Consider the following 7,561-nt stretch of genomic DNA (forward strand, 5'->3'; position numbering starts at 1 on the left):
GTGTCACAGTCACATCGAAGATTCACACACACACACATACACACATATATATTTCTTCACCCTGAACTCTGATCGCCGGGGGTTGGCCAAGCAAAGGAATGGGGAGCGCTGCCAATACCAGAGGTGAGGTCTCACGGTACGCCTGGCTTGTGTACCTTCTGGAGACCTCTCATGGTTGGGTGTATCTCGATGATATTCCTTTCTCGTATCTCACCATTTACAATAATTTTACATACGCATATATATGTAGAAAAGATATGAATGAGAATGAATCCTTTCAAAATACAAGAAATAAATAAGACCAATTTCGATTATATCTTCGTCGGAAATACAAACATCACACATGTTGTTTGATACTAGCGAAGATTTAGCTTCGCCCGGGCCTTCCATATATATATGGGCCGACCTGTGTCAGCTATTCGTGGCTGTCTCATTTTGCCAGTAGAAACATCAGAGAATCTACAAATCATATATATATCAAACTTAAGTCGACGAAACACCTGGCGACTGTGACCTCCCACTCGTTACCCGCATAATTGCTGCCGAGTCCTTGGATAATTTGAAGCTGCCCGATGTTGTGTTTACAAGGTGAAGGGAAGATGGAAGCAGCTAGGTTCAAGAAGAAGGGAAGGGATCTACTCCTACGTTCAGCTAGAGGTAAACGCCTACTTTACCTGCTGGAGGAGGGGGGGGGGGGGTTTGGTTTGCGAAGTTCTAGCTTCGCCCGGGCCTTCTAGATATGGCCCGGCCTGTGTCAGCTTTTTTACGGCTGTCTCATTGAGTTGTCTGACACTCAGTGCTTACCGTGGCGGCGGGATTGTCAGCAAGCGCTCCTGCCGCCATGGTGTAAGCATTTCGCATAGCCTCTTTACCAGCACGGCGGCTGTTGTGGGCGGTCCATGTCTCAGGAATTGTGTATGGTTACAATTTTCTAGGTAGTGGACTAGTGTGGCGTTCGGCTCGCCGCAGTGCTTGCAGCACCATTCATCGCGTTCGATTGTTGGGATAATCTGCCATGCACAGTGGTAACCTAGGCGCATTCTGTGAAGAACGACTTCGGTACCTCTGTTGCTTACTTCAGAGAGTGCCAGTGGTTCAGAGCCTGTGGCGTCTGAGTACCAGCTGGCCGAGGGGGAGGTTCTCGTTTCCTCTCTGTGGAGCTGCCGTAGGAAGGTACGACCGACCAAGGCACACTTCTCCATAAGTAATTTTCGGCTCGGTTTTATCGTCATGGGATTTGGGGGCATACCCCTGCCAGCGACGGGTAGTCTGTCAGCAAGCTCGTTCCCTCTGATGCCGATGTGGCTTGGGACCCAGTTGATGATAATTCTTCTACCCTGAGCAAGAATTCTCTGTGCCATTGTGAGAATCGTGGTCAGTAGGTAGATGTTGTCTGTGGGTGAGCTGTGCTGAAGACAGTCAATGGCTGCCCTGGAGTCTGTGTGTATGACCACGTGTCCTTCCCTTAGGGACGCGTGGCCTAGGGCTCCCATGATTGCAACTGCCTCTGCCTGTAGCGAGGAGGCGTTGTCTGTTACCCTCATGGATCGCGTGGCATCCCTAGCTGCAAAGCCGGCGCCTGCAGTGTGGCTCAAGGGATCGACCGATCCATCCGTGTAGTATGTTCTACTACCCGGAGGAGTGATGGCTGCAATGACCCTGTGGGCTTCTGCCTTTAGGCTAGGCATGGGGTATAGGCTCTTTTTCATTGACAGGCTCATTATGTTGAACTCTATCAGGCTCAGTGCCCACGGCGGGGCTTCGGCAAAGTCGGGGTGGGGGGAGTCCATGCCCTTAGCAAGAAGCTGTTCTTTGAGCTGATGGCGTATCAACACCCTGGCTGTATGAGACAGCCAGGAGTTGTTTGCAACGAGCTCGTTGTCTTGTTCGAGGCATCTGACTAATTTTTGTCTTAGGCTTGTGTTCCTGGGAGCCTGGATGACCTTTGACAGGAATTGTGTTGCCGTTAGATCGATTCGTGAGTCCAGGGGGAGAAGGTTTGCCTCCATCAGGAGGTTGAGGACCTTCGTCCACCTCGGGGCACCCAGAATGATCCTGGCAGCTTCATTTTGGACTGTTTCTAATTTGTCTGTGTGCTTTTTCTTTGCAGCAATTAGAGCGACTGAGGCATAGTCCACAATGGGCCGGACAGCATGTACATAGAATGATCTTAGTACTTTGTGTCTGGCCCCTATGCGTCTCCCAGTCATTGCTCTCATGACAGACAGTCTTGCTTTGGTTCGGTCAACCAGGTACTGGACCTCCTTATGGAAGGAGAGGGTCCGGTCTATCCTTACCCCAAGGTATAGGTAGTCCTTGACCCATTCTAATTCCACTCCCTGGATTTTCAGTCTTGTGCCTCGAACTCTCTGTCTCAAAGCCATGGCTTTGGATTTGGCAGCAGAGATCTTTAGTCCTGTCCTACAACACTCCTCTGACACGAGGTCCAGACAACGCTGGGCTTTATTCTGGCTGCGTGGTCCAGTGGAGGTGATAGCGAGATCGTCTGCATACGAGATGATCTGGCATCCCACTGGGAGGTTTATGTTGAGGATGCAGGACATTAAAGTGTTGAATAGGGCTGGACTGAGAACCCCACCCTGTGGCGTTCCATTTTCGAGCGGCATGTGCTGCGATAGGTGACCCTGGAATTTGACATTGGCAGTCCTGTTCCTGAAGTAGTCACCTATCCAAGCCAAGAGCTTTCCTCTGATTCCCTTCTGGATCAGGCTTTCCTGAATGGCAAGCGGACTTGCCAGTTCAAAAGCCTTCTCCAGGTCAAGGAATACCACCACAGCTGGGCCCTTACTGATTGTGCTTAAGAGCGTGGCTAAGCTGTGTGCTGTGCCCATGCCCCTTGTGAACCCGTGAAGGTGTACGTGCGGAGGTCCCGTTTTCCATTGAAGCCAGTTTAGTAGCATCCTCTCGGCCGTCTTGGCCAGGCAGCTGAGCAGAGAGATGGGGCGGTACTTCCCCGGCTCCTTTGGTTTTGGGACGGGAACTATGGTAGCCCTCTTCCAACTCTGGGGTAGAGTGGAAGTTTCCCAGGACTTGTTGATGAGTTGCAGGAGTGCACGCTCACCTGCTAGTCCTAGGTGGGAGATAATGGGGTACGAGATCCCATCAGAGCCCGGGGCTGTGTTGGAACTGGTTTTATAGGCTTTCCTTAGTTCCCTCAGAGAAAAGATAACGTCTGAGTTATCGGGTTCGGCTGCCCTTTCTCTGATCTGAGCGTGTCTGTCTGGCTGTAGAAGCTCTTGTCTTGCCCTCAGCTCGGCTGGCAGACTGTTGCTGCTCGTTCTCGCAGAGAACTCGTGCGCCAGTCTGTTAGCCTCTGCTTGGGGGTCGTGATGGGTGCACCTCGGGGCTGAGCGGCTGGTAGCTCGCTTGACCTGTTGCCACAGCTCTGAAAGGGTGGTTTGGTGGTCGAAGGACTCACACCATTCCAGCCACTTTTCCTGCCTGACTCTGTTGGCAGTTTCCTTGGCATCCGTGACAGCTTCCCTTAGGAGGGATATGTTGTCAGGGGTTCTTTGCCTTCGGAATAGTTTTCGGCACATGTTCACCCTGTGGTTGACCTCCCTGATCTCGTCATTGAAGTACCAGGCGTCTTTGTGACTTCTGGACCCAGGCCGAGTTTTGGGTATGGTCTGTGAGGCTGCTTCATTAATGGCGTTTAGCAGGCTGGCTTCGAGCACTTCCACATTTTCGCTTTGTGGGGGATTGTTGCATCTCAGACAGAGGGCCAAGGCGTTTTGAAACGCCTGCCAGTTGGCCTTGTCTGTTTTCCATCTTGGATTCGGTCTTAGGATTTCGGCTGGGCCAGCATCCATGAGGGTAGTTATAGTGCCGTAATGGTCACTTGTGACGGTCTCATCGACACACCAACCAATCCTCCCCACCAGAGTCGCAGTGGCCAGGGTGAGGTTTAGGACCCCTCCTCCGACATGCGTTGGCTCTTGGGTGTTGAGGAGAGCGATCTCAGGGAATGTCTCTAGCACGTCGGCTATGTGATAGCCGGCCGCATCCGGTGCCCGGCAGGGAGCCAGGATGGGGTGGTGTGCATTGAAGTCTCCCCCTATGATCACTCGGTCGTGTGCAGCAGAAGCACAGACCTGGCTGATGTCTAAGCTTTAAAGTACACATTGTACAGTTTGAGGGGCCCCTTGGCCAGGTGAACCTCGACGGCAAGGGATTCAACATCGTCTCCACAGTGCGATGCATCGGCTATTGCGGAGCAGGGGATTGTTGCTCTCACAAGGGTGATCAAGCCTCTCTTGCCAGGTGTTCGTGGCAGTGTGAAGGCATGGTACCCTGAGAAGCGAACAGTGTCCACTGTTAATGTCTCCTGGAGCATGACAATGTCAATGTTCCTTGATCGCACTACTGCTTGGAGAAAAGCGTTCTTTGCAGAGAAGCTATTGATGTTCCACTGTAGGATGCTTAGATGGTGTGTCATGATGTTACTCAGTGATAGTTACATCAGAGACATCGTCGGAGTCTGACAACTCCATTGCGAGGTCCTCGCTGGTTGAGGGCTCCTCGTCTATTGTCAGGCTATCCTTGGGTCCACTGGGGGGTGGAGAGCCTTTGGTAGCTCTGACTTTGGTTGGTTCGGCTTTTCTCTCAGGCTTTTTCTTGGCTGGCCTTGCTGGCCTTGCCTGGGCAAGGTCAGCGTGATCTGGCTCTGGCTGCACAGATTCAGCCTGTTTTGGCTCTGCCTGTGAAGGCATGGCCTGGTTTGGAGTGGGGAGGGGAGTCTCGTCCTGGGGTGAGGGTGAGGCTGGTTTTTCTCTAGCCAGCTTTCTTCCCTTCAGGGCTGCGACAGTCTGGGTCATTGCCGTCATGGCGACCGAAACTGCCTTCTCGGCCTCCTTACTCGACCTCCCCAGGGCTGTTGCTACTGCTGTGACAACAGCAGTTAACAGGAGAGTCATATCGTCCTCGTCAAAGAGGAGATGATCATCTGTTGGGGAGGTTTTTGTGGTGCTCTTAGAAACTTTTTTCTTTAGTTTCTTTTTCTGCACCTTTGGCATTGTCGGAAACTCCTTTTTGTTGGAGACATCCGGTGTCGGCTGGGGGGCGGCTTCCTTCCTCTTAGGAGGTCGGGGGGCCTTTTCGCTTTTGTTCCTTCCCCAGACATGGGTGCCCGGTGGGGCAGGAACAAAGTCTGATCGGTTTTGAGCAACCTCTTGTCGCCTGAGGGCCGCCTTTTTCCTGACAGAGCAAGTCAGGCTCCAGGCATGATGCTTCTTGGCACAGTTGGGACATTTGGCTGTTGTGTCCCTCTTTTCCTCTTTGTATGCCTTGAGGCATACCTCTGTGTTGTGTGCCTTGCTACAGACACCACATTTAGGCTTGGCTGTACAGTTAGCCTTGTGGTGACCGTATTTCTGGCACTTGAAACACCGAGGTGGTTCTGGTACATACGTTCGAAGGTTGTAGGTGCCCCAGTTACCCAGATCAAGGGCAGTGGTTGGGGCACCTTTCATGGTCACCAGGACTTGCCTGGTTGGGGTCTTCCCCTTCGACATTCGGGAAGCCTGCACGACCTGTGGGTGTTAAGCGATCAGCTCCACATCGTACGAGACTGAGAAGCCAAGTAGCACCATCTTTGTTCTCTTTTCCTCGGGACTTAGTGGGGAAAGACTCACTTTTCTCCCATCAGTTAGCTCCTTCGTTTCCCGGAGGAAATTTAAGGTAGCTTGATCTTTGGGCATTATGATCATGCCCTGATCTCGGGCGACCCGGATCGACAACCGGATTTTCCGTTGCAACTCCAATGCCCTGACCAATTGGTAGGCATTGTCGAAGCCTTCGGGTTTAGCTGGCACTTTGAACTGGGCGAAGCGTTTAGGGGGTCCCGACTCTTCATCAGAGTCGGTATCCGGCCTCGGACGCTTCGGCCCGCCCTTTCGGCTTTCGGGCTTGTTTGAGGAGGCAGGAGATGATGCGGCTGGTTCAGCCTGCTCTCCCCTCTCAGTCGGGGAGGCCGTCTGTGAACTCAGGGGCCTCCCTGGCTTAGCTGCTGGCCTGGAGAGGCCAGCTCGCGAGTCAAGATCTTTGACTATTCGGTGGACAGACCCATTGGCTTCGGTCTTGTCCACCTTAGCAGCAGGGGTGACAGTGTCATCCTGTGCTTGGGGCTTTCTTTTGCCACCGGAAGGCACATATGCCTTCATGGTGACTACCGTGGTCTGGGCCTTGCGCGGTTCGTCAACTTTAAGTTCAGTCTGTGGGGGGTGTTTGATTATTTTTTCCATGAATTGGTAAGTGCTTCATCCTCTCACGCCCCCACCCACCACGGAGTCCAACAAGGGGAAGCGGAGTGTCAGAACCAGTGTCTAGCAGCAACAGGAGTGATGAGAGGATATACGCAGCCAATAGCCATTGTGACGGCACTCACGGACCATTGTGAGTGCCAATGGCGGCATGGCTGCTTGACCCTAGCCTCCCGGGGGAGACCAGCCGATTGACCGTGACCGGGCCGGGATCAGGCCGCCTGTCTTGCTGGAATAGAGGACCAAAGAGGCGTGTTGCTAGCCGCAGGGCGTACTCGTTCACGCCATCGCTCAACCTCCAGGACTCCCGTCTCCACAGCGCACAAGGCTGCCACGCACGGCAAACGCGTGGGTAGGTGTAAACCCCTGGGGAGAGACCAGAGGGGATGCCCTTCCACCTACGAGACATCATTGTTTGGAGCCCTTTTGCTCAGCCCTCTGAGGCAGCCACCCAAAGGTTGCTTCACTGCAGTGAGGGAAGAGGAGTCTTGCACTTTTACCAGGCAGTTCCTTTCATCCCTCTGAAGCAACCACCCAAAGGTTGTTTCACCTCAGTGAGGAAGGAAAGGACCTGTGTCTTTTCAAAGTAGTTCCCCCTTCCCTCTAAAACAGCCACCCAAAGGCTGTTTCACCTCAGTGAGGGAAGGGAGGTTTTGCGTTCTTGTCAGGCACTTCCTTTCGTTCCCCTGAAGCAACCACCCAAAGGTTGTTTCACCTCAGTGGGGAAGGAAAGGACCTGTGTCTTTTCAAAGGGATTCCTCCTTCCCTCTGAGACAGTCATCCAAAGGCTGCCTCACCTCAGTGAGGGAAGGGAGGTTTTGCACTTTTGCCAGCTGGTTCCTTTCATCCCTCAGAAGCAACCACCCAAAGGTTGTTTCACCTCAGTGAGGAAGGAAAGGACCTGTGTCTTTTCGAAGTAGTTCACCCTTCCCTCTAAAACAGCCACCCAAAGGCTGTTTCACCTCAGTGAGGGAAGGGAGGTTTTGCGTTCTTGCCAGGCAGTTCCTTACATTCCTCTGAAGCAACCACCCAAAGGTTGTTTCACCTCAGTGAGGAAGGAAAGGACCTGTGTCTTTTCAAAGTGTTTCCCCCTTCCCTCTGAAGCAGCCATCCAAAGGCTGTTTCACCTCAGTGAGGGAAGGGGGGTTTTGTCCTTTTTGTCAGCTGGTTCCTTTCATCCCTCTGAAGCAACCATCCAAAGGTTGTCTCACCTCAGTGAGGGGGGGGGCGGTACTCGGAAACCATTCCGGACGTCTAGACGGGAGCGGTCGCCTGTGTGA

Source organism: Penaeus chinensis, chromosome 25 (genome assembly GCF_019202785.1).
Source record: "Penaeus chinensis breed Huanghai No. 1 chromosome 25, ASM1920278v2, whole genome shotgun sequence".
Lineage (NCBI taxonomy): Eukaryota > Metazoa > Arthropoda > Malacostraca > Decapoda > Penaeidae > Penaeus > Penaeus chinensis.